The sequence below is a fragment of the Acomys minous genome (assembly GCF_964271855.1).
Source record: "Acomys minous genome assembly, chromosome: 13".
Lineage (NCBI taxonomy): Eukaryota > Metazoa > Chordata > Mammalia > Rodentia > Muridae > Acomys > Acomys minous.
In genome coordinates, this window is record NC_140495.1 from 32,215,878 (window position 1) to 32,243,430 (window position 27,553).

Below are 27,553 nucleotides of genomic sequence, written 5' to 3' on the forward strand. Positions count from 1 at the left end.
CAGAGGCATGCAGGCACACCCATATAAACAACATACAGACAACACACACACACACACACACACACACACACACACACATACACACACACACATACAACGGTTTATTGTCTCCTTGGGTAGAGCCAGTTATTGAACGCTGTTAAGTGGATGTAAGATAAATATTGACAAACCCTGCTGTTGGACCCTCTCCACTGGATTCTGTTGAACTTGAAGACATGAGTGTAGTGGACTGAGCCTACTTTCCTACGGGAAATGGTAAGACTTCCTCTGGCCTTTCTCATGACTTAGACAGTACCACAGTCCAGCTTGCTCAGGAGTAAACATTCTTTTCTCTCTCTTCTTCTACCTTTAGGGAGAGGTTTCTGGACTAGGAGATTTTTGTCTTAATTGTATTCACCCACCACCCACCAGAACCAAACATTTTAAAACAGCACTGCTAAATGCTCTCGTAATGAGCGTCTGTGAAAAGTTTTGGAGGGGGGAGTGTTGGGGAATCAGCGGGTGAGGGATATACATCCACTTCCTCCCCCCCCCCCCCATGCACTTAAGAGGTGGGCCTTCACTCAGAATCAGGCTGGGATGCTCCACCCTCAGCTTGGAGGAGATCCTGGCATTCTGAACTAGCTTGTGTTGCAGGATCTTTTTCTTCACCTTTCCAAGGAACAGAAAATCCCGTGTTTTACACACAACCCATAGCTGGGACTAATGCTGCATATATCAACACAGGTTAGGGGTGCCCAGGGATCTGTCTCAGTCTGGAAGACACTGATGTCTGTGTTTCAGCCCCTGTGTTGTGCCTATGCAGCTGTATGCCATGGCTCTAATTGTCTCTCCCTGAACGTTAAGTTGCTTATATCCACCGGGTGCTGTTAGAGGTTGGTCTGATGTATTTTGATGCTAATTACTGCTTGCTGTCTCTACCCCACCTGTACCTTGCCTAAGAGCCTAACCTATTTGGCCAATAAAAGGCTATCACACCTGGGCAGGGCAAATGGGATAGGCGTGGCTAAGGCTCCAGGGCTGGGGAGAGAGGGAGAATCTTGGAAGGAGAGAGACCCGAGGAGAGGAGAGAAGGAGGCTGCACCATCATGGCTTAGGAGGAGGAGGAGAAGCACATGACCTGTGTGGATGGAGACTTGGCCCAGATGATGATAATTAGCACGTGTTTGGGATTATGGATGGGAAGTAGCTTGACAGAAATTATTAGAACCAGATGGCATGGAATTAGGACAGGTATCTCATACCTGCCCCACTATGAGAAGTAGTTTAGGGGATTAATATCTGCCCTGCCCCAGGTTAACTAAGGCTATTTTAAAATATAATGGGTGTCTGTGTCTTGATTGATTGCTAGAGGGTTAGAAAATACTGTTATAATAATTATAGGCCTAATAATAAACATTATTAGACCATACTGGTAAATTAAGTGCAACAGGGTGCCCCTGCCTTTTAACACGGTGGTGGGGTGGGGGGTGGGGGGGATGGGGAGGAAACTTTAAGGTGTGGATTATAGATCTAAGCGACAGCACTGGGTGACACAGGGGAACGTGTTTTCTATTTTCTGTGCCTCCATCCCCCTTATCCTGCAAGATGGTGCCAGCCCACACATCAAAGGACAAACAGATGTTACTCAAAGGAGATCCCAGATTCGTGTCTGGAAGCTATAGATGGCTGGACAACACAGACATTGTATGACTTTTTCTTCTTTGTCACTCAAATTTTACCTCCTCAGGGTGACCCTCCCTGAACAGGAAAAATAAATCAGGCCACTCATGCTTACTGTACGGACAGCTGCTTAATTTTGTAGAGTTTATCACAAGTTAATTTTTCTCTATCCCTTTCTTTTCTTCCCTCTTTCTTGATTTCCTTCTCCCTTCACTCCCGTCCTTGCTCATTTATTCCCTCCCTCTCTACTCATCTCCCTCCCTCCTTTCCTTTCCACCTCTCTCCCTCTGTCCTCTGTCAATATCCCCCAACCATACTGTAGAAGACATGAGGGGAAACTATGCCTGGCTTTCCTTCTGATCCCTCAGCATGAACAGGTGCTTGCACACAGTTGTCCCTCAACAAGGGAGGCTGATCTGCTTCCTTGTTTCTTTCCTTTCCTCTCCTTTGAGAGGTTGTGTTTAGCAACCTCTCAAGGCTTTGAAGGATATCTGAGAATTGTACCCTTGCAAATCAGCTTCCTGCCTCCTCCTGGTTCTCAGAGGGTTCTGATGCAGCCTGTTCACACCGGCTTTCCCTCCACCAGGATTTTCTTTCTTTGGGGGGGGGCGGACCCCACTCATCTCCTAGGGTATCACATTTCAGTTTTCCCCATCTCTTGATGGAGGTCTCTTTTCTCTGTGTTTAGGCGGCAGGCCATGACATTGTGTGACACTGGACCAATTCCCCAAGGGAGCTGTCTCACATGGGGCCTGTATCTGCAGCTGGAGGCCTTTGTCGGAAGGATACATTTGGAGCAGCGCTGCCTCTCTCACCTCAGACAAAAGGCAGAGAGGAATCTGTGTGGTGTAGCATGCTTGCAATCCCAGCACTGGGGACGTGGAGGCAGGAGGATCAGGAGTTTAAGGACAGTCTCAACCACATAGCAAGGTAGAGGCCATCCTGGGATACATGAAAACCCATCTTAAAGCAAAGTCAATATCAACAACAACAAAATAAAAACTGCCCAGAAACAAAACAAAAAGATATAGAGGGGTGTATGAGAGATTCCTTCCATAAGTATGGGTTCAAATCTTCCTTGATGGAATTGAAATGGCGTTAAATGAGAGAGAAAGCAATTTGAAATCAGCTCTTGCCAGGACCACAGGCATTTTAAGACAGACTCATTACCAAAGGTCTGTTGGCAGAACTCCAGGCCATGCAGATTAAGGGCAAAGCTGTCTGGACCCCATGTTCTGGGACTACTCAGAAGCTGAGGTAGAGTTCGGGGTGGCCACATTCGGAGCATGTTGGCTCCCAGTCCAAAATCACCTGCTAGCACAAGTGACTTGTCAGTGCTCACAGTGGGAAGCAAAAACAAAACAAAATAAAATGTATTTGAATATTTGCATCCCCTAAACAATCCTTTCTTGGGTGAGATTACTTCTCTTTTAAGACCCTATGGCACGAAAGCGAGCACACTCCAAGTGTAACACAGCGATTATGACAAAGCCACTGTGGTGGCAAGTGATGTCACCTGAATGACAGCAAATGGGCAGGAGCAACAGTCGGCAGCAGCCTGGAGTTTATTATTTTTAACAATCTTTGAAGGCTCCAGAAAGAATGAAGCAAATGCCATCGGGCGGTTTTGGCCGGAATGCAGCTTGGAGAAGAAAGAAGGAACGAAGAGGAGGGTGCGGAGGAGGAGTAGCTGGGGAAGGAGAAGAAAATAATGCACGGGGGGGGGGGTGCACCGGGTGGCGGGGGGGGGGGGGGGAGTAGACTGGAACCTGCTTTCGCTTTTAATAAAAGCCATTATGCTGTCAACAGAAGCCGCTGGAAGCCTACTGGTTTTTAAGGTGGAAATGGTCTGCAGGGGGGGGGCATGGCTGTATGTCAGAATGCCACTTCCTGGCACGAACCGGAGGTGGGTGCAAATGCCACACTCAGAGGGGTCAGGGGAAGGAAAGAGGTCGTGGGGGCAGGGGCTGGGCTGCAAGAGGGGAGCAGCTATCTCTGGTGATAGAGTATGCGCTCCAGCTTCCAGATGGGAACCACACGCCTGCCTGAGAAGTTGGCCTTCAGGGGAGAAAGAAATACACTAGCCAGCTTTTGCTGGAGGATTGGACGGTCTTGCTCCTGGGGCACCGTGGGGCTGGGGAGCCAGCCTGGAACAGGAGTGAGATCTCAGCATGTCTAAACCCTGAAAATCTTGTCTTGAGACTGGCAGGAATAGGACCAGTCTCTCCCTGCCCTGGGCCTGTATGTCCCAGTGCACACAGCCTTACAGTCCCCACCTCTGCCATTCTTGAGGTGGTCACAGCCTGGCAGCCAGGTGACAGGTTAAACTTCCTCTCTCCTTATAAAGTCATATCCAGCAAGCACCTGGGATTTCTCTTCATGCAAATAAGGCATTCCCAGGACCTCGGCCCCAGCCAGTGATGTACACTCACTCCCAAAGCCTCTACCAACTCTCCAAAGGTCACACAGCATTTGTTACCCCCCAACTAAATGAGCTGTCTCACTGAAGCTGTCTCCCAAGAAGTCCGTTTCTTGTTTCTTTTTAATTTTAATTTTTTTATATATACATTTATATTATTACATATAAATACAATAAACTACCTATAGCAAGAAGAACCATGAAACAATCAGGAATTATATAAATGTTACATTCATTTTGCACTCTCACTTCTGGCCTGAAGTCTCGCTCCTGCCTCCCACTTCCTCCCTGCAGGATCCACTGGCTTTAGCTGCAGGTGGACTGGGATGAGCAAAAATACTGAGGCAGAATGGCAGGGCCCCTCAAGCCAGGTAGTTACGAATTACCCTTTTAGTTCATCAACTGGTTTCCAGAGTGTCACCCTGGGCTAAGGAAACCACCTGTATGCAGAACTGTCTCAACTTCCATGCTGCACCTTTGTATGAAAAGAGAAACCGAGAAACACTGTGCACGGCTAGGCATTATGGTGCACACCTGTAAGCTCAGGACTCAAGAGACCGAGGCAGGAGGATTGGGAGTTTAAGGGTCAGCCTGTGTACAGTGAGCAGTACCTCCAAAGACACTGTCTCAAGGAGCCAAGAGCTAGGAATGTGGATCAGTGGTGAAGCACTTGCCTACCACGCACCAAGCCTTGAGCTCGGACCCAGTGCCCCCATAACACACACTCTAAAGACTTTGGAAAATCCTCGATCACAGAAAAGAGATTCAAATATATCTAAGAACATAAAAAGTTAAAAATAGATAAATTGTGAAAACAAAGGAAACCTAAAGAAATGCAACACACACCAGGGTCTGGTGGTGCACACATTTATCCCAGCACTCTGGAGGTGGACAGAGCTTTATGAGTTTGAGGCCAGCCTGGTCTACATGGAGAGTGCCAGGCCACCCAGGACTACATCTAATGAGATACTTCTTAAAACAAGCAAGTAAGCAAACAAACAAACAAACAAACCCAAATAATTCTATACTCAGCCAAACTGCAAGTAAAGGACAGGAATAGTTTCAAGCATGCTCGCGGGGGTAGGGGGGTGGGGGGATGGGGGGTGAGGGTGGGAGTCGAGTGGGTGAAACACTGTGCTTCTGCATCAGCATCCTAGCAATGCTGCTTTCAGAATGTTACAACAAAACAAAACCGCGAACCAACAACAAAAGAGGCCCAGACTAGAGAGCCCGGAAATCCACGCCAAATCAGTGCAGGGAAAGGCAGCACATCTGTGTGCCAGGGGAGAGCTGGATAAATAGGTGTAGGGAAAGATGATCGTTATTGAGCAGTGATATTTTGGGATATGAGATGGAAACTGAGACACTGGTTATAGAAACAGAACAGAACCATAACCTTCAGGAAAGAAAATAACTGTGTAAGAAAAGGTGAGTCCCAACCCTACCCTGCTTGGCTCAGCTCCTCCCAGGGGTCATAGCAATGAAAATACCACTTACTGCACTTGACATTTACTTCCTCCCTATAGACAAAGCAAAGACAATTTAATGCTTGTGGCAGAGCAGAATATGACTTCCATCATGTTAAGATTGTAGAGGTAGGGACCAGAGAGATGGCTTAGCGGTTAAGAGCATGTTTTGCTTGTCACGAGAACCCGGCTGGTTCCCAGCACCCATATGCACTGGGTGTTCCATACTCTGTAACTGTGCAATTCCAGCTACAGGGGACCTGATGTATTCTTCTGGATTCTGCTGTCACTTCACCGCACTCTCCAGAGCACAGAAAACTCCTTCTCCATTAAAAAATATAATGATTAAAAATATATATATATATATATATATATATATATGACTGCTCTATCTGCATGTACACCTGCAGGCCAGAAGAGGGCATCAGATCCCAGTATAGATGGTTGTGAGCCACCATGTGGTTGCTGGGAATGGAACTCAGGACCTCAGGAAGAACAGACAGTGCTTTAAACTGCTGAGTCATTTCTCTAGCCCCAATGACTTTTTTTTTTTAATGCAAAGGAAACCAGGGTAGACATGCCTCTAATCTCAGCTGAAGCAGGAGGATTGCCAAAAGTCTGAGGTCAGCCTGGGTTACCATGGTAAGACTCTGTCTCAAAAGAGAGAAGATAAAAAATGCAAAGGAAAATACATGGCCATTAGAAGTTGAAATGCCAGAGAAGGAAGGAGAAGCCGATGGGATCTGGAGCCACTGTGCCTGGGAAATAGGGGCCACTGAGCCTCTCCTCTTGGAGTGGGAAGTAGACATGCCTTGTTAGTTTGTTGCTTGTATATACAAAGGTAGCACTATAACTGTATTGGCTTTGTGTGTCTGTGGTGGGGGGAGGGGTTGGAGAGAAGGGGACAAGTTGACCAGTGACAGTCTCATCCAGCAACAGAAAGTCAGCCTTGCAATAAATTAGTGAGTTGAGGAACGGTGTCAGTGTCCTGACATTTTGTGGTAGGCAGGCAGGTGACCTATTAGCCAAGTATATGGGGGTGGGACCAGGGAAGACAGGAAACTACGAGTTCTGTAAACTGCATACTTAAGAAACTGCATTGTGTGTCCCAGGCCACCAGGGCATATGATTGTATCTGCCTCACTTATCCTGGTCTTGTGTTTGTGGCACTGAGGCAGAGGAGCCGGCAGTCAGAATCAGCTCTGTTCTTTTGCAACCTACATGTCGAATACGGCTCAGAAGGCACCGGAAGAACCTCCACGGATCATGGCATGCAAATGAGGACCCACTCTTTTTCAAATAACACCCTTCTCTTATATTGAATCTTACTTCTGTAGGAGGATTGACAAATGTTCTCTATTATCAACCACAACTTAGTGCACTTTTAGGGGGAGGGTGTTGGCAGGGTAGAACGGGACAGAAGACAATGTTCCCTCTTAAAGAAGCCTTGATGGTGGTCCCAGCTTTCAAGAAGGGACTCTGGGAAGACTTGTTAACTCGCCTGTCATCATCCTGTAAATGTTCTATAAGATTAGTTCAGATGCCAAAGGGGGGAACAAAAAAATGATTCGTTGAATCAAGCCTGAGAAGCAAGAATGATGCTAGACCGAGGCTCTTGGTAATCGGAGGAAGAACGAAAGAAGGAAGCTGCAGAGACCTGTATAGAGGCTGGGGAGATGAAACTGATCTCAGCATCCATGGAAATGCCTCACGGGGCAGTGTGCAACTGTAATCGCAGCACTGGACAGGCAGAGACAGGTGGCTTTCTGGGGCTCACTGGCCAGCCAGTTTACCTGAGAGCTCCAAGTCCCAGTGAGAGTGTCTAAAGAAACAAGATGAATGATGCCTAAAGATAATCCCCAAAGTTGATGTCAGACCTTCACATACACCCCACACCCATGTGTGAATACATGAACATACATGAGCAACACACACACACACACACACACACACACACACACACACACACACACTCCTGATGAGACTTTATTTAACTAGAAGAGGCAGATTCTAAGTCAGATGAATTACTGACCAGGTACACCAGCTAGACACAGGAGACCCTGTAGTGAGGCAGGGCAGCAAAGATCTCACGTGCCTTTAACCGGAGGAGCTAGAGCCTATCACATTGCAGAGAACATAGAGTCCGTTGATGTCAAAGTTGCTCATCATGGGCTTCACATTAATGATGGCATCTTCAAAATCAACTAAAGAATCCGGAGAAGGTGGATAGAGTTTCTTTATCCCAATTGTGTTTTCCATGTTATAGACTGGGGGCTTCTGGGAGTTGGTCTCTATAATTGGTGAAGAAATAGAATTTTGACAGGTGTCCATTCAAATGCCTAAATGTGAATTTCAGAGCCAAAAAGTCAAGATGGAGATGCAAAGCGAATCCTGGCCGTGCTTTCTGGGGGTTTATAGAGGCTTTTTGAGTCATTGCTATCTCTGAAGAACACTCAGTCCCACAAGAACCCGAGAAGTAAAGCCTTTGGAAACATTTTTCTCTAGGTTTTTTTTTTTGGTTTGAGGATGTAGGAACATGACCACATCCCAGCCAATCAGAGGCACCTACTTGGGATTTTAGAAATGAGTGACAAGAAGAGAAGTCTGTGAGCGGGATGTCTGTTGCTGATATGGGTGCTTCTGAAGGGTCTGGCTGCCAGGGGCAGGATAGAACCAAGGGGACTATCAGGGTCCATGAAGAGGGGAGTCCCACAGTGTGGCTTTGAACTTGATCACCTAGAACTCTTAGTCTAACGCCTCACCTTTCCCCGGAGTTCAGAGGGATGCACTCTGAAGTCCTTTAATGAATTCCCTTGCTGCTTCAGACTCAGTCCCCACTGCTTGCAGCTAGGAATCCTGACATCACCATGTTGTGTGATGATGACCAGAGGAATTGCTGGACTACTCTTCCCATTGGGAACATGCACTCGACAGAATGACTCCATGCCAACGTTGGGTTTCAGTGAAATTTCATATTTCTTTTGGGGAACTAGCTAGCTGTGAATCTGACTTATAATGGCAGAAACATTTGACAGTGTAATTATGATTGTGCACCAGTTATCTCATATTGTTCAAAATGTATGTTTTTTAAAAAAATATGAATGTTACATTCATGGCATTTTGGCTACTTTTATTTGGCAACCTTGTAGAAAATATTTTCAACAAAATCATGGAAGAAAACTTCCCCAACCTAAAGAAAGAAATACCCACAAATATACAAGAGACATATAGAATTCCAAATAGATTGTACCAGAAAAGAAAATCCTCCCACCACATAATAATCAAAACACTAAGTGTACAGAACAAAGAAAGAATATCAAAAGCTAAATTTTAAATTGTGGGAAATTATTACATATTAACTTAGTAAAAAGAGTAGTAATTACTTTCAGAGATACATAAGCAGAAGCATTTGATACAATCTAACACCACTTTTAAATATTTTACTCATGTGTATGTGTGTATGTCAAAATGTAGGTGTTTGTTTGTTTGTTTGTTTGTTTTGTCCTTGTTCTGTATTGAACTTCTGGGGAGTGGGCGACCTTTTCTGCCTACATGAGATCATGGAGGATTTAAGGTCGGGTACCTGAGTGAAAACATTTCTATTGTGTTATTTCCAAGTGTTCTTAAATCAGATTGTTCTTTAAGGATTTTAGGAGAAAATTCAAAGATGTAACTTGGCAGAATTTACATCTTATAAAGTCCAGCTGAGAGGGAAACACCTGAAAGCAGATATTTGATCTAAGACCATAATTCTAAAGGAGTCTATGAAGCCAGAAAATTCAAGCCCGAAGCACTTCACCTTCCTAACAACAGTAACACTTAGTGATGGTTAGTCACAGTGGTCACTGATGCCCTTAGTTGTAGTGATCACCATTATAGTGGTCAGTTATAGTGTCCACTGGCATGGTCACTGTGGTGGTCAGTTGTAGTGTCTACCTGGATAGTCAGCCACAGTGGAACGTCTGGTGGTTACTGATGTGGTCACCTGTAGTGGTGATTGCTGTAGTCGTTGTGGTGGTCAGTTGTAGTGTCCACTGATAGTCAGCTACAATAGTCACTCTGGTGGTCATTTATGTGGTCACCAGTAGCAGTCGTGGTCACTGTCGTGGTCAGTTGTAGTGTTCACTGTGATGTCTAGTCATAGTGGTTTCTGTGGTGGCCAGTTGAAGTGGCCACTGGGATGGTTAAATAAGCTGCTAGGGCAGTGACTCTTCGAGATAGAGAATTCCTCCCTCAGCTCTTTGCAATATATGGTCTCCCATAGAGACCAAGCAGAGTACAAACATGGGGGCATTCATAATTACCAAGAAAATCACCCCAGGGTCAAAGAACAGAATCTTTATTACATTGATGTAGCAAGATATGGTTCACAGTACTAATGTGTACGTGTGTGTGTGTGTGTGTGTGTGTGTGTGTGTATGTGTATCCCTCTACCACTCTATAGTATGTGTTTGGAAGTGGTTGTATTATCATTTAATCAGCTACATTACCAGCAGAAACCACATCAGAAATGACTGCCATAAATATACAGTACTTGGAGATCCTGGGCTTAGAGCTAGAAACAGTAATTAGCTGTTACTTTGGGGTTGTCTTCTATTGTGGAGGTTATGTGTGTTATACTTGTGTTATGGTGAAAAACTATTTTGGGTACATAGAATTCCCTTCTATTCTATTTATCATGGAATAAGCAAAAGAGAAAAAAAAATCAAAGAGCCCCTTTCTAGTCTAAACAATTGATCAGATGTATAATATTATATTCCAATTTCTATTACTTTAAGTTTTATTTTATGTATTGTTCTAACATGCATGTGATGTGTGTGTCTGAGTGTGGGTTGATAGGAGGTCAGAAGATAATCTCTCCTACTGTGGGGTTTAGGTATCTAATCCAGGTTGTCAGGTATGTACAACAAAAACTTTTACCCCAAACTATTTTTGTTGGCCCTACTTTCAGTTATATTTAATCATTTTCTTTTCTTTCTTTCTTTCTTTCTTTCTTTTTTTTTTGCCACTGATGGATCTTACAAGTCATTAAATTTTTTTCCACACACAAATAGAACATTATCAATTTGGAAAAAAAAAAAAAGAGAGAAAGAATTGTGCAGCTCCTCAAATTGTTCTAGAAGACCATGAGGAAACACCATATTTTGTTATAAGGCAGCATGATATAGATCTGGTGATGCATATGAGACAGTCACAGAGATGAACTTCACTCCTGGGAATCAAAACAACATGGAATTCTAACCGAGATATGGCAAAGGGAAGAAAGGGTAGCGCTCTGCAAGATATGCAGGACCATTGTCTGGTAGGCTCATTCCAGAAGTTAGAGAGCCTTCAATATTAGCAAATGGCTTCCTTATGTTCCATTCATCATCAATCCTAATTTCAAATGTTTTATCAAATTAGGTTTGAGGAAAATCCTAATAGAACATTTACACCAATGAAACAAAACACATCTCCATCAAAAAGCCTGAATTATTCTTTATGATTAAAAACTCATTAACATCGTTAAAATAAGGGAGAAGGCATGTGTGTCCACCGTCACCACTATTTGAGTTTTTCTAGAGTATTAACCAATGAAAGAAATAGATGGAGGTGTATTAATTGTTAGTCAAGATGTGGAAGCATTCTGAATGTCCATAGACTAATGGATGGTTAAAGTGAGGATGTACACAATACAAAAGGAATACTAGTCAGCCTTTAAAAAGAAGAAAATCCTGTTATATTTGACAAAAATATATCAACCCAGAGAGCATCATGCTGAGGGAAGAAAGGCAGTCAAAGAAACAAACACTGCATAATTCCACTTGGATGAGGCATCTAACGTGGTCGGTCAAGCAGACAGGCAGTTGCCAGTGGCTTGGGGGAGGGGCAGATGAGGAGTTGCTGTTCAATGGTCACAACATGTCAGTCATTCAAGGCCCTGTTAGAAGAGCCACTGCACACAAGGATTGACTTTCTAAACAGGTAACATCCTGTCTCCAGTTCACAGTGTGAAGTAGCACATTCACAGTCTGGGAAGAGAAATCTGATTTTGTTTTTTCTGTCCGTCATAAATTTAAGAAAGAGTATCTATTTGTAAGACTTCTATAGCTTGCAGTTTCAAGCACCCACTCTCAGGGGAAAAAAATATACAACACTGTCTGATCCTCTGTCGTCTGAGACAGATGTTTCAACATGACTCTTTTGAGCCCCTCCCCCAGTAGGAATAATTATTGTGCTGTGTAGTATTTATCCAGGTGATTTAGGCATGCACAAAATATGAATATATTTGTTAATGATCTTTGACAGAAATGAAATGTAAATGTGTTTGCTTTCAACAATTTTTGCTGGTTCCCAAAAATACATCTATTATAAAAATACATCTATTACAAACAAACAAACACACACACACACAAAAAGAAAGAGCACAAAAGTGGTAAAGATGTCTTAGTTTGCTCTCTATTGCTGTGATAAAATTCTGTCATCAAAAGGCAGCGTGGGGCGGCAGAAAGGGTTTACTCGAGCTGTCACAGAGGGAAGTCAAGGCAGGAACTTAATCAAGAATCACAGGAATACTGTTTATTGGCTTATTCTTCAGTACTTGCTCAGCCTGCTTTCTTATACAACCCAGGACCACCTGCCATGAAAGGCACTACCCACAGTAGACTGGGTCCTTCCACATCCGCCATTAATCAAGAAAATGCCCAACAGACATGCCTACTGCCCAGTCTGATGAAGTCAGTTTCTCAACCGAGGTTCCCTTTTCTTAGGAAACCCTAGCTTGAGTTTCTTTGACAAAACACTAACCATCACAAAAGACAAAATTATCATTTCAAGTGCTGTGCTTTTGTAACCGGGAGGCTCCAGGAATCAATTGAAAAAGCTGTTAGCAATAGTGAGAGCATTCATGGAAGCCGCTGGTTCCCAAATCAATAGGCGAAAATCAATAACTTTCTAAGTGAAAGAACACTTGGCTAGTTCATGTAACAGTATTGGAATGTGAGAGGGGGAGAAAAAAAAAGCTCAATCTCATTTACAGCTAATGAAATCAAAGCAACACAAGAGTTTGGTCTCACTTATCAGATTGGTAAGGCTAAAAATTGACAGTAACTAAAATTAAAGTGCAAGGAAATGGATGTTCTTATAAAGTGTTAGTGAGGATATAGAATTGGTGCAGCTTATTTGATAACCAATTAAATATTATTTAGCAAGATAAAAAAAACCACATGCTCCTTTTATGGGCTTTTGCATATCTGCGCAACAGGTAATTTACGTATGCACAGAGCCAAGTATAAAAGGGCGTTTATACGGCAGGATTGGAAACAGTAAATGACTTGTGTCTTCACCAAGCTGAAAGCACAGCTACCAAGTGTCAGGCTGTGCCTCTTCCAGCTGTAAATCGGAAGGAACAGCACTCAGCACGCAGCAGAGGTAGCTGCACACCGGTGCTTACTGCTGTGCTCTCCCTAAGAGCCACTGTACCGAACCAGCCGGTGTTTCCATCAACAAACAAAATGGATGAAGAGAACTTAGCGCTCATACACAACAGAGCGCTATTCGGTCCTGAAGACTAAAGTCATTCCATTTGCAGGAAAACAGATGGAACCAGAGTCCAACGTGTTAGGCGAAAGAAACCAAACCCAGAAAGACAAATACCACAGGCTTCCCTCATGTGTAGCACCTAGACTCAGGACAAAGCTGACATTTTGGGAGGAGGAAGAGGACCGGTGGGAGGGTCTACGGGATGGGAGAGGGTGATGTGGGGTAGGTAAGATCTACGTATGTGATGTTTATGTGTGAATTGACAGTAATAGGAAAGAAATGGAGAACAATCACGTATGCTTAGAATAGAGCACCGTGTGGCTGGTTAAACAGATGGGGTAAACCGTTTGTGCAGATACAGAAACAAATACCTTAGTCGGCTCCTACTATGCTCTAGCAGCACACTTGAGGCTGGGTGATTTATTTTTACTTTTATTTTACCTTGCAAATGTTGTTGTTGTTGTTGTTATTATTATTATAGCTATTCTTCACTATTTACAGTTAGCGTACAAAATAGTGGGTCTCACGCCATTATTTTTGCACACGTTGCTCATAGTCACGCCTCTCTTTTCCTTGCCCTTCTCATTGGCACTCCTCCACCCATATACGCCTTCCATATGCTCTTGTGTCATGTATATAGAGAGTTATGTATCATATATGTGGGTCCACATGGGTGAGAAGGCATATTGTATTTTAAGCCTCCCACCCCCACAACCACCTTGTCTCTCCTCCTCCACCTCTCTGCCAGACTGTTTCTCACCACTCAGTCCTTATACTTTCATGAGACTTGGTTTTGTTTTTGTTTTTTTTGTTTTTTAAATGGCAGAACTTAATGTTCATAATTCTGGAGACTGAGAAGTCCAAGATCAAGGGACCAGAAGAGTCGACACAATTTGGTGAGGCGCCAGCCCATTCTTCAGAGATGGCTCCTTTTGTGTGCACTTTTCCTTTGGTAACTCTCCCAGATTTCCAATTCCAAACATGTGAGCACATCACTCATGATATGATAGTCTCCATTGGTTTAAAACAATTTTTTTTTCAAAAAAGTCCTTCACCTGCTTGGTTAGAGTTACGCCTAGATATTTTATATTGCTCGTGGCTGTCGTGAAAGGTGTAGTTTTCTGAATTTCTTTCTCTGCATGTTTGTCATTTGCATATAGGAAAGCTACTGATGTTTTTTTTTTTTGAGTTAATTTTGTATCCAACCAATTTGCTGAAGGTGTTTATCAGCTGTAGGAGTTCTCTGGTGGAATTTTGGGGGTCACTTATATACACTATCATATCATCTGCAAATAGGGATAATTTGATTTCCTCCTTTCCCATTTGGATCCCCTTGATCTCCTTTTGATGTCTTATTGCTCGGGCTAGAACTTCAAGAACTATATTGAAGAGATATGGAGAAAGTGGGCAGCCTTGTCTGGTTCCTGATTTTAGAGGAATTTCCTTGAGTATCTCTCCATTTAATTTGATGTTGGCTATTGGCTTGCTGTATATAGCCTTTATTATGTTTAGGTATGCACCTTGTATCCCCAATCTCTCCAGAACTTTAAACATGAATGGGTGTTGGACTTTGTCAAATGCTTTTTCTGCATCTAAGGAGATGATCATGTGGTTTTTCTCTTTCAGTTTGTTTATGTGGTGGATTGCACTGATGGATTTCCATATGTTAAACTATCCCTGCAGGCCTCATTTGTCTTAGGAATTAGGGCACTACATATATACATTTTGAGGCTCACAAGTATTCAAATCCTAACAACCTCCAATATATAAATATCAGGAGAAACAAAACCACAGGGCTGGATATACTACCATTTATCCCAATAAAGATGTATATATTTTACTAATGATATCTGGAAGTATAAAATAAAACAAATGCAAAACCTGGTGCAATGTGACCAGAAGGCCAGGAAGAAAGGAAACATGCTATCTCAGTGTTAGCCCAGGCGCCAGTTACTAATGAACATTTCTGGGGAAGTCATCTCACTGGCTCTCGCACTCATTAATTCCCTTCCTGTGTATGCTTGTGGATGTCCTTCTTCCTTCCACAGCTCCACGCTGCCCAGCTCCATAGGATATGACAGGGAGCAAGACATGACCATCTATTGCCTTCATCACGATGCTCTGAGATGCTTTCAGGGCCATGCTACTTCCCTGAGTGTGGTTTATGGACCAGCAGCTTTAGGATGGTCCAGAGCATTATCGCAGGTTCCACCCAGACAAGCTGGAGTCCCAACAGATCCCCGGGGGGTTCCTGCATGGTGAGGTTTGAAAGCTTGATTCTAGGGGTCATCCTTGAATAACCTCACTCTCCCACAGTCAGGTACAGTTTCTGGCCAGGGCACAGTCACAGCTCACTGGCAACCTGCTGAGTGCATACAGGGGAGTACTGGGGAGACAGAGGTTAAATATCCACAGTCCAAATTGTACTATAACTTTACACTAATTTTTGTCCTGCCTTTTCTCCCAGGAGTTAACAACTAAATAGCTTTGCTGTGTAGTTGCTATAGCAACAGAGTCCAGGAGCGCTTTTACCATTTCCCATTGCAATAGCCTCCTGACTATCTCCCCGCCTCCAACCAAGCCTGCTTTTGGTTAATCAAAGCTGAAATCAGACACATGGCAATTGGGACAATCACAGTCCCTGGATGATATGGCAGGTGCAGTAATTGCCTAACTTTGCATTAATGTAGAACTATTTGGAATTATGCTCAATTGATTCCCAAATTCCACACAGTCCTCCCTTCCCACAGGGAGAAAAAAATAGCTTCTTTGACAATTGTGTGTTTTCAAATCTTAATTTCTGGAGTTTATTTTTCTGTAGAAATACAGTAAAAAAATATTAAAAATAAAATTGAGTAGAAATTCCTAATCTGAAGCTCAGGCCTGAGTGGCCCTTTTAATGACTGCACATTGCTCCACAAAAGGGAAATGAGATGACGCAGTAAAGCACCTGGCCCAGAGCCCAGCACATAGTAGGTCTACTGCCATTGAGGCACTCAGGGCCAACTTCCTCACTTAGTGGGTCTATTCTATTGTCAGTGACTCACACAGCACCAGGCCCAGCACACAGGTCTATCATCTACAAGGCACCTGGCACTAAAAAAACACCATTTTCTATTATTGTGGGGGATCTGTCACTTGCTTTCTCCCTAAGGGAGGTTTTGAGCATCGCATCACTGTGAAAATGTGGGGACAAGGGAGTCAGCGGGATCAGTTGCCTGATCTCCAGCAAGGCCTGCTCTTTTTATGGATGTGACATTACGGTCTAAAGAAGTGATATGAGGTCATATGGCATGAAAGTGGCAGAGAAGAATTGCATATTTTTAGATAGTAAGTTTTCCCTCTGAGGGTTTTCACTATAATATCCTTTGAAATGTCATATTCTGTTGAACTGTTCTGCAGTAAAATGTGCACACTTCCATGTACAGTCCAATGGAGTGTCACGTATGTGAACACCCACGCAGCCAGAACTGACAACAAGGCATAAATGTTACCGGCACTTCAGCAGGCCACCTCCCTAAAAACACACCTCCGTAGCTATTGCTGTCACCTATAGGCAGATTAAGTGCCCGTAACACATGGCCCCGAGGCTCAAGGATCAGCTGCTACCACCACTGTCTTATACACATGAAGTTTGAAACGTTTGTCATAATAGCAGTAGCATCTAATATGTGTTGGCTCTTTCTTCTGTGCCAGGCACTGTGCTCATTTGATGCCCACAGCTCTACAAAGCATCCATCCATCCGTTTATCAATTATAATTATCATCTATCTATCTATCTATCTATCTATCTGTCTGTCTATCTATCATCTATCTATCCATCCATCTATCATCTATTAATCATTGATTCATACATCTATCCTAGCACTAACTTCCTACCTACTTGAGGCTCCTTGCAGAGAATTGACGTCACAATGCAGGGTTGGCTGAGCCGTCCCTGTTACTTCTTTGCATCTGATCTTGGGTCTTGGAATTCCACTGAGCAGGCAGTTAAGAAGGAAATTACATGGAAAATAGAGAGGAGAAATCACCCAGAATCAGTAAACACAACATGGAACAAAGTGATCAACTAACTCCATGCCTGTTTTCTCAGAGATGAGAGCGTATCTGAGATCCAAGACTTACAGTTTTAAAATTGGGGGGATTCCAGGATGTTATGGTGACGCTAGCTGGAAGTCAGAGAGATGGCTGAACACCATCCTTGCTAACCTTGACAGTATGGTTTCCAGCAGAAGAAGCTGATGCCCTGTTGTGGAACTAAATAATAGACAGGGCTTAGAAGTGGAGCTGAGTAATGGACATGGCCCAGAAAATGAGGAAGCTACAGAGGGACCTGGCGGAGGGAGAATAACTGCAGGCTCCACCCTGAAGAGTTAAATGTCAGTTTGTACCAGCCACATCATAGCTGCCAGCTTCACTTCTGCCTGTACAGGAAAGGCATGGATGGGTGAGCGGGGAGTGTGAGAGGTGGGGCTTGGAAAGGGAGGGCTGCTCAGGCAAGTTTGTAAGACTCTTCCCTTTCCTAGCCGGGCAGTGACGGCACACGCCTTTAATCCCAGAACTCGAGAGGCAGAGGCAGGTGGATCGCTGTAAGTTCAAGGCCAGCCTGGTCTACAAAGCGAGTCCAGGACAGCTAAGGCTACACAGAGAGACCCTGTCTTGAAAAGCCAAACCAAACCAAACCAAAACAACAACAACAAAAAAAACCCCTTTCCTTTCTGTGGAAAACTGAACCTCAGAGAAGCAAGCAAAGTGGCTCACCCTGGTCCACACAGCTAGTAAGAACTTTTGGATCTGGGGCTCTGTCCCAACCAGGCTATGTCTCACAGGGTACAGGAGGCCAGTGCTGTTAACAGATGGGGAGGCAGTGTGTGTGGGGGTGGGTGGGTGGGGTGGGGAGTGCTTCCAATTTCCAGATATAGGAGCCAGGGCTCAGGCGAGAGTCCTCAGCATGTACCTAGGTATGTGGAGTGGGCCGGTATTGTAGGCACATGGCAAATTGTTTGGCTCCAGCGTGAGATGGGCTCATGAGTGTGTCCATTTCACAAGGCGTCTGTGAAGGCTAAGGGAGTTGATCCAAGGACTCCAGAATCCAGTGAGCGATTCAAGAGTGTGCAGAAGTCCAGGATTCATGTGTACCAGAGACACGTTCATGAGTGGATGATGGAAAGGCATTTGCACCCCAATTCTGGGAGTACCCCCCCCTCAGGCCAAGATGAAGTGGGATGGAATCCACCGTTGCAGTGCCAGGTGATTATAGAGCTGAGTAGGGGGGTGCTATCAGACTTTGGGAAATAAGCTCCCTGAGATATTTTCAACACCCCACCCCCCTTTTCCCAGTAGCACAGCAGAGGAGGGTTCCTTCGTGCACCCGCCTGCCAGCCTGCAGCCCTGGGTGAGTCAGCAGGGCTCCTGTGCATCAGGATAGACCGTGAGTCGAAGTAGAGCAACCTCCTCACAGCCAGCTTTGCCGCAGGCGCTGGGGGGCAAATGCACCAGTTTCCCAGGGTTTGGTGCTAAATTTAGAATCTAGCTTCTTAGTGAGCTCAGCCTTTGTTTAGTCAAAGGTGAAATCCAGGGCTGATGAAATTTACAGCTGCTTATCACTGTCTGGTTGTCCGATGCTACGGCTCATGCAATTAGGGGGCGAGGAGAGGCACACACGTCTAGGAAGTTGATGGGTCACAGTCTGTACCTAGGACTGGGCTACACAGTGACCGTGGCAACTCTTTTACTTTGCCATGGCAACAAGCTGCCTCGGACCTACTGACCACCAAGGCCCTCTCAAGTCGGGGTCAGTTTAGGGCATGCCATCTGGAAGCTTCTGTGCCTTTTGAATTTAGCACCAGGAGGAACGGATTGATCACGGGGACTTCTGAACCCCAGAGCTCTTATCTGCTGACCCAGGGAAGCCATTATGTCACAAGACCATGGCAGAGCACTGGCTCAGTGAAAGTCAGGAATGGGGACCCACAGGGTATACCTGTGTCTGAGAGTAGGAGCTGCCGAACCAAGCAACTGGAATATCCTATCAATCAGCTCATGCCACAGATTTAATGGTTCACAACCAGCATTTAAGGGAATGAAATAAAATTTAAAAAACAAACAAAAAACTAAAACAAAACAAAACAAAACAAAACAAAAAACCAAAAGAGTGCTAGGGAAGAAAAAAACTGGTTGAGTTTTGAAAACTCATTTGTGGAGGTGAGCACTAGGTGGTGATATACAATGCCTTTGTCATTAAGGGCCAAAGTCTAGAGGGATGTCAAACACTGGCCCAGAGAGGCTTTATCATAGTAGAATGCCTTAGACTATGTGCTTGTCCTACAAGCATGAGGACCTGAGTTCAGATCCTCAAGATCAGTATAGAAAGCTGAGTGTGGCATACATACCTACAACCCTAATGGTGGGGAGGTGGAGGCAGGAGGATGGCTCATTGTTGCTGGTCACCTGCAAGGTTTGCTGAATCGGTGAGTTCCAGGTTCAGTGAGAGACCCTGTGTCAAAACATAAGGTGGGGAATGATAGAAGAATACATTGGACATTGACTCCTGGCCTCCACTTGCATGTATGTACACGTGTGAGCACATATACAAGAGCACCTTCCATCTCTACCCCACACAAAGAAAAGCCTGGCTTTGAATCCTGGATCTCTCAGCTACTGGGTGGCCCTGGCCCATGTGGTAGCTCTCCTTTAAAATGGGCTGTATTTTTTTTCTCTCTACAGGCTGTTAATAAAAGCTAAAGCTGGTACTTGCCCAGGGCTAAGCATGGGTAATAGGTGCTCAGAACCTGGAAGCTACCTCACAAGGAGCACCAAGAGAGCTGCAGAGGAGAATGAGGCTTGCTTGGGATCCAGAAGAAAAATTTCAGAAGAGTTGGTAGCTAAATAGAACCACAGTGTGTAAAGAGACATGTGAAGGAAAGATGAGGCATACCATGGGGTCATTTAAGGGAGCTTCAGCATTGGGCTGGTACCCAGAGGAGTAAGTAGAGGTAGGGATGTGACAGGAGATGGATATGGCTCCTGATGGTGGGGTCTTTTGACGGTGAAGGTTGAAAGATGATGATTTGGGAACTGAGTGTTACCCTGCACTCACAAACATGTCTGTGAGTTAATACGTGTGTTGCCTTAATTTTCTGGTGGTGACACACAGAAAGTCTATTTACTCCAAAAAGGACACTAACTAAAGAAGAGATTCCATACAAGTCCATCCTCATGAATCAATGAGTTTATTGGGGTTACTTACAAAAGCATGAGTGACTCTCACCCTTAAAATGCAGTCCCATCTCAGTGTGGATGACAACTCACAAAAGCATTGTCACTAGAATTCCCCCTCTGCCCCGCCCCATATAATTTACGGGCAGTTATATCACAGAAGAGTCTCTGCTGCCCCCCCCCACAGTTGTTTATTCTATTATATATTGAGTGGAAGGAGGTGCCTTGTGAGTCTCTCCATCCTTCTCTGATGAGCATCAATAGGTCCCAATCTTGTGAGGGTTTCATGTGGGTGATGATCCAATGAAAGATGGTATTGACCCAACCAGGATGCATTAGTTATTTTCTGTTGCTGTCATGAAATAGCGTGACAAAAAGCAATGCATAGAAGTAAGAGTTTATTTTAGTTTACACTTCCAGAGAGATAAGATGTGTGGTGGTAAGTGGGAGAGATGGTGGCAGGAGCAGAAATCTGAGAGCTCTCATCCACGTGCAGAGATCAGAGAGAGGGAACTGGAAGTGGAATGAAGCTGTGAGCTCTCACTTCCTCCAGCAAGGCTGTAAAAGGCCTCCCTAAACAGTGCCACCAACTGGGGATTAAGTGTTCAAACACCTCAGACTATGGAGGACATTTACCACTCAAACTATGTCACTAGAGGAAATAGCTACCCACCAATGTCCCTTCCAAAATTCCAGAATTGAACTTACTGGTTAATGGGATTGATTGAGAGGCAGGGCATCTAAAAAATGATTAGATCATGATGGTTCTTTTCTCATGAATGGTGGGGTAAGTGGGGGGGGGGCACTAAGGCTCCTATAAAGAGGCATCAGGTAGCATTTGCTTACTTGCATTCTGTCTTCTATCATGTGAACATGGAGCGAGAAGGTACTCATCAGACTTCAGGCCAATATCTTGACTTCTGACTTTCCTGCTTCTAGAACTAGACGTGTTATATTTCTGTTGTTTTTAAGCCAAGCATCCTTAGCTATGTGCTATAGAGCAGGGAATATAAACTGAGTAAATAAGGGCCCAGTGGGGAAGGATCTGATCAGATTTCCTTGGGCTTAACTTATGTGATGCTTTTCTCCAAGGTTAACCTGTAAAAAATTCTCTATTTGGAGGTTCATCTCTCTATCTTGACCTAATGAGAAGTCCTCAATTGGCTGAGTCATTAGATTTAGCCCAATAAGGGAGAAGCTTGGGCTTGATTGAGCTGCCCTTGTCTAGTAGTAAGCTCATCATCTCTTGAAATTAGCAAGTAGAAACTGATATAGCACTAGCGATCAATGAGATGGAGGACTAAGGATTTTTTAATTTAATTAATTTATTTATTCACTTTACATCCCAGCTGTATTCTCTCCTACCCCTCCTCCCAGTCCCATTTGTTACAGATACATGGTGAGAGGGCCATTTTGAGAGATGTCCTAGGAATATCTCTTTTCTTTCTACATTGAAGCTTGAGGAAAAGGTCTGGATTAGAGAGAGGAGTTATATGGTTTGAGCCCAAGCATCCCTCCAGAGCACCAGTAGGAGGAGAATGCAATGCTGTCTTCCCATAGAGGCAAGCTGTCCTATGTAGGGAGGCAGAGACTTTACAGATCCCTGCCAAGCTGACACCTGACCTGGCATTCCTGAGCAAAGGGTGGCCACATGGAGGAAAGACAGGGGTTTTAACCCTCATGAATACTGCTTCTCCACTGCCGGGCAGGTAACTTCAGACAACTATGAAACTTCTGGGTCTGAGATACATGGGTTCCAAGTGCAGGATGGTCCAGTAGGATTACTGTGGGGTGTAGAAACAGGAAGGCATGTGAAGAAATCGATAGCTAGTAGTTGTGATGATGATGATGATGAGGAGGAGGAGGAGGAGGAGGTGGTGGTGATGATGGGGACACTTGAAAGTACGTATTGTTTTTTATTAGTTAGGACAAAAATGCATTACCTTTGACCCACTCAAGAAACTTCCATCAGGGCTTGAATTGCAAAGTCTTCTAGAAGGGCCCCACGGTGAGCATCCATGTAAGGGATGTGGCCAGAGAAATGCGGAAAGGGACCGAGTCAGCCCTGTTGTCTAGGTCTGGAAGATCCTTAGGATGTCTGTTGAAGAGGTTCCAATGATTTCCTGGGGGTGCAAGGGCTAGTTTCATAAGTGAAGAGGTCCTCATGACAAGGAGGAAGTTTGGACACAAAAAGACCTTGGTAGGAGAATGGTGAGATTGTTCATAAGTAAAAGCGCTTGCTATCAGGCATTACTGCCCAAGTTTAGTCCCTGAAATCCACATGTCCCTTACACACACATGAAAATACATGTAATAAAACTTTAAAAAGAACTCGAGGTGTGTGTGGATTCCATTTTTCCCTACTCTCAGTAGGCGTTGGGTGTTTGCCACATCCGTTGTGAACAACTCCAGCTACTGAGGGCTAGAGGGGAGATCACAGTGATCCCCACTTCCTGGTGCTCATGACTTTGTCATTCTCATCCTTTGAGTGAGAAGCCTGGGTCTGCTTCCCACCCTGAGATGTATGTGGGAAAGGCATCCTGTTGGGGCTCTGATGAGCGAGTGTTACGTAAGATTGCGTCTTAGCAGAGCTAAGCAGACTCTCTCCTTTGGGCTTTCTGAAAGTACCAGATTGTTGGAGACTCCCACATGCCAGGGAAGCAAAGAAAGCTTCCAGAATTTGAGTGGCCTCCAGCCAACACCCAGCAAAAAGCTAGGGTCCTCTGCCATATAGCCACATGGAAATGAATTGTGCTAATAACCTGAGTGAACTTCGAGTTGGACTCTTCCCCAGGCAAGCTCCAGATAAGAATGCAGCCCTGCCGCCAGCACCGACATTACATCCTGGCAAGACCCAGAACACAGAACCCAGCTCAGCTGTGCCTGGACTCTTGCCCCACGGAAAGGGTGAGATGGTAAATGTTTGCTTTTCAAACTGCTAAATTGTGATAATCTACTATGTAGCACAGAAAACTAATAACATTCATTTCCAACATTAAGTGTAGCTTTTATCCTTTCATTCCACTGTTTCATTTCCCTCTGTATTCTACCTAACGTATTAACATATATAATACCTTTATGCAGCGCCAGCATTTGAGAATTCATGAAGGATTCATAGGGCAATGTCTTCCCTTGAGCCTTGTTCCCAGTTACTCAGTTTCTCTCCCTAGGGCAATACTTGCCACCAGTTTCTTATTTATCTTCCCAGAAAGTTCTCCCATCTGTGTGCAAATTCCACTCCATATGTAGCTCTCTCTGGCATTGCCAGAACATTCCTCTGTAGACTGATCTGCCCTTGTTATTCAGGCTTAGAAGTCCCTTTGCCATTTCTGTCTTTTTTTTCTTTCCTTTCCTTTCTTTTTCTTCTCTTTCTTTCTCTCTTTCTTTCTTTAAGATAATGGATGGATTGTAATTTGGTGGCCAGCCTCCAACTGGTGGATTGTCAAGTGGTACCTGATCTTTTGTTTTTACAAACAATATTGGAACGTGAGCCTTTGTGATAGGATGCATGCCTGTTCAGAAGGAGAAATGGAATTTCGGACTGCTAAGGCAGATACCTTTATAAAATATTGTTACTGTTTTTCCTCCATAAATTCATAACAGCACTCCTATAGCAGCATAAGAGTCTGTTTCTCTAATTCTGACCAAACAATCGCTGTATTTTTGCCCCTCAACACACTATCAGGTGGAAAATGTTTTATTGGTGCCCTTAGTTGGATGCTGAAAATACTTCTATGGATTAAGGAACATGTATATTTTTTCACTAAATTTGGCTCATATTCTTTGCCCATTTTCATAATTGCTTGTGGGTCTTTTAATTTATTTTGCCAGATTGATGTGTAGAGCGCTGTATCTATTAGGATAATTAGCTTTTTGTTTGTGATTTGAATTGCAAATTCTGTATTTTCCTCTATTGCATTTAGATTTTGTTTATGAGAGTCTTTGCAATGTTTAATCCTTCAGAGTCAAACTTGCCACTTTTCTCTTCCCTCTCCTTCCCTCTCTTTCCATTCTCTGCCGCTGCTTCTGCTGGATTTGAGTCATACTTAGAAAGTCCTTCTCTACTCTGAGAAAAATAATAAAAATGTCCAATTATTACACTTCAAAAATATCAGTTAAATATAGTGCAAGGAAATTGGTCCCTTTGAGACCGACTAACAAAAGAGCCTTTCCTATGAGCCGCAGAGAAAGGAGAAATTTCAACTTTGAAGTCAGAACATGAATCTGCCGTTCTTCTGGGCGGAGACTAAGAAAAGGTCAAGAAGATTCTTCTAGCTCAGGTCAGCCTGACCCCAGCTCAACTGTCCAGATTGTGTCCCAGTTTTTTTGTCCTGTCACACAGAGGGCATGAAGCCCATGGGACCAATCCGCGGTCTCCTCACCTGTAAAATGGGAGCACCTCCACGCACCTCACCTTGCCTGCTTTGCAGAGTCTCTCTGAGGATCAAATGACACATCCACACAGAGAAATGCCTGGGGACCTCCCATCCTACCCTCCGTGTCCGGCACGCTTGCCTATGGCTCCCCTGGGTTGCCCAGCATGACTGTGTCTCATTCAGTTAAGAACAATGGAATCCACGCCAGTTGGAAAGCCTCAAGTCCTCCTCACAACCATTCCGCACATCCTGTACAGACAAGCAGCTCCCAGGCTCACTGGCCAGCATGCTGGGCTGCTTCTTGTGTCTGTTTTCCTTATTCTCATGTTACTATCCTGCCATTGCTCTCTTTCTGTTCAGACTCTTTCAATCACGTCCTCGGCAGCTAGCTGCTGCTGGCCGGACTTAGGAGATGGTCTGGCCACACCTGCTTGGAACTGACTGATTTCCTGACAACCCAGAACTATCATTTATCCTGGGCTAGAACACTAGTTTATTTGGAATCAGGTGAATAAGGATTTTTTTTTCTAGGCCAAGCAGATGTGACTCTATGGCTTAAGCCACTCACAGAATTCTATGTTTCTTGGTTTAAGGATGGGCATGGCATACAGTTTCAGCCAATGAGATGCAAGAGGAAGTCAGTGGAATTCTGGGGACCAGTGTCTTGCTCTGAAAAGGGGACAGGTAAGAAATGATTTTTTATTGCTGCATGTTTGCTCATCTGCATATGACACTGGGGGCTGTGATGGGTACTTGAGCTCCTTCAGCTGATAACGGCAGGAAGGAAACAGGGCAATGTCATCTAATGTTCAACGACTGCCCATTGAACTGTTGCCTCACCTTTGCGTTTATGTGTGGTACATAAATGCATTGTGTTTCTGCTATGTGGAGACATAAGCAGTGTCACCGCTAACAAATAGGCTATCTTTGGACACGATGGGTGCTATCTGCTCTTCCCTGGGAAGACATGAACAAACATCTATTCTTTCTAGACAGAGCAGTGATTAGAGAGCAAAGAAGCTCTTCCCAAGTCTAGCTTGATGAACCAATGAGTTTATTTGATTTACTTATAGGAACGGTGGTGATTCAAAGGCAGCAACACTGTGGAAAAGCCTGCCTCAGTGTGGATGATGTCTCAGGACAGCTACATCGTTGGAGCTCCCCTCACAACTTGCAGGCAGATCCACTAGAGAGTCTCTTCTTCCCCAACAAGTAGTTACTGCTTTTATAAACCCAGAGAGGAGCCAGGAGAATCTTGTACCCTTCGTTTGTGTATCCAGAGACTTCTGCCTCCCCTCCAGTGGAGAAACTTTTCAATCTGAAGGAAATAGCTATAACACAGGGTGCCCTGGCTGGGGTGAAGCTGATGCATGGCTCTGTCAAGCCCCTGGGCCATCTTGTTTATCAAGGGTAGATTTTTCGAGGCTATTATGTTTGGGAGGAGGGAAGGTTTGGGAATCTGGCAGAGATGGTGAAATAAGGTTGCTGTCTTGTCTCCTACCACCTCCATGTGAGTCTTCTGGAAGGAAAATGCTTTGAGTTGGATTGGGAGACAGTCAAAGTCATGAAAGATGTGACAAGTGCCCATGTTAGTCAACTTTCTATTACTGTGCCAACATACTCAAGGAAATCAACTTAGAGGAAGAAAACTTCAAGTCTATGGTCCTTTTGCTTCTGGGATTGTGAGAAGACAATGCTTCACGAAAAGAGCATGTGGTGGAGTCAAGTGCTCGCCCCAAGGCACACAGAAAGCAGAGAGAGCAGAGGGGAAGTGGCCACAGGCAAGATACATCTTCTGTGTTGGTTGGTTTTGTGTCAAGTTGACACAAGCTTGAGTCATTAGGGAGGAAGGAGCCTCTCTTAATTGAGGTAATGCATCTACCAGCTCCAGCTGTAAGGCATTTTCTCAATTAATGATCAATAATGGGGCAAGGCCCAGCCCGTTGTGGGTGGTGCCATCCTTGGTCTGGTAGTCCTGGGTTCTATAAGAAAACAGGCAGAGCAAGTCATGGGAAGCAAGCCAGTAAGCAACACTTCATTCACAGCTTCTGCATCAGCTCTTGCCTCAAGGTTCCTGCCCTGTTTGAGTTCCTGTCCGGACTTCCCTTCAATAAAGAGCAGCAATATGGAAATGTAAGCCAAATAAACCCTTTTCTCCCCAAAGTGCTTTTTGGTCATGGTGTTTCATTGTAGCACTAGAAAGCCTAACTGAGACAGCCCCCAATAGGCAATCTCATTCCAGCTAGGTTCTGCCTGCTTCGCGTTACACTACAACACAGTAGTTCATCAAATAAGGAGCCCATCAGGGAATCTACTAACCCACTGGTCAAGTCAGAACCCTCAAGACCCAATCACTTCCCCAAAACCCTGCATCCAAACACTCTGCTTAGGGGACAAGCCTTCAAGACATAAGCCTTTTGGGGGGACATTCTAGATCTAAGCTATGATAGGCCCTCAAATGCAAATGACTCAGCGCCTACCTAGCATGTAGACAAGATGGCAGCGGGGGTAGTGAATGTGACTTCTGGAATAATCCAAACATGGAGGAGAAAAGTGGGCTGACGCTGGAGAGTGACCCTGGATTGGGAAGGGTGGCTAGACAGTTCTCCCCAGCTGGAGGAGTGATCAGAGGCGAACTTTGTGAAAGCCATAGAGGTAACAATATCCACAGGGCCTGCAGCCTGCACGCCACCACTGCTAGAAAAAGCGTAGGTCATGGGTGTAGGATAGGGAGTCATATGGGACAGCAGACAGGGGTGACCAATGAGATTAAGTATCAGATCTGGAGATAGGCTGTCTAAAGTCCCGTGTTTCTGCCAGAAGTGGGGATTGTGGAAATTGGTAGGGATAGGGGCACAGGAAGGGTTTCTCTTGATCCCATACCCACCATT

General features: G+C 44.6%; 2 long non-coding RNA genes across 3 annotated transcripts in view; both read left to right on the top strand.

Annotated features, from left to right (window-relative positions):
- The window catches only part of LOC311580598, a 37,941-nt gene extending 34,570 nt beyond the window's left edge, over positions 1 to 3,371 (top strand). The window contains exon 4 of one of the 2 annotated variants that reach the window (XR_014773523.1): positions 2,351 to 3,371. This is a non-coding gene — a long non-coding RNA (uncharacterized lncRNA). Of the gene's footprint in view, positions 1 to 1,587; positions 1,681 to 2,350 lie in introns of those variants that run through there. The other variant, XR_014773524.1, reaches the window with a different exon arrangement.
- A 19,542-nt stretch (positions 3,372 to 22,913) lies between these two features.
- LOC311580599 lies at positions 22,914 to 26,817 on the top strand. The gene is made up of 3 exons (XR_014773525.1): positions 22,914 to 23,201; positions 25,256 to 25,346; positions 25,736 to 26,817. It is a non-coding gene; the product is annotated as an uncharacterized lncRNA (long non-coding RNA).
- The last annotated feature ends 736 nt before the right edge of the window (positions 26,818 to 27,553 follow it).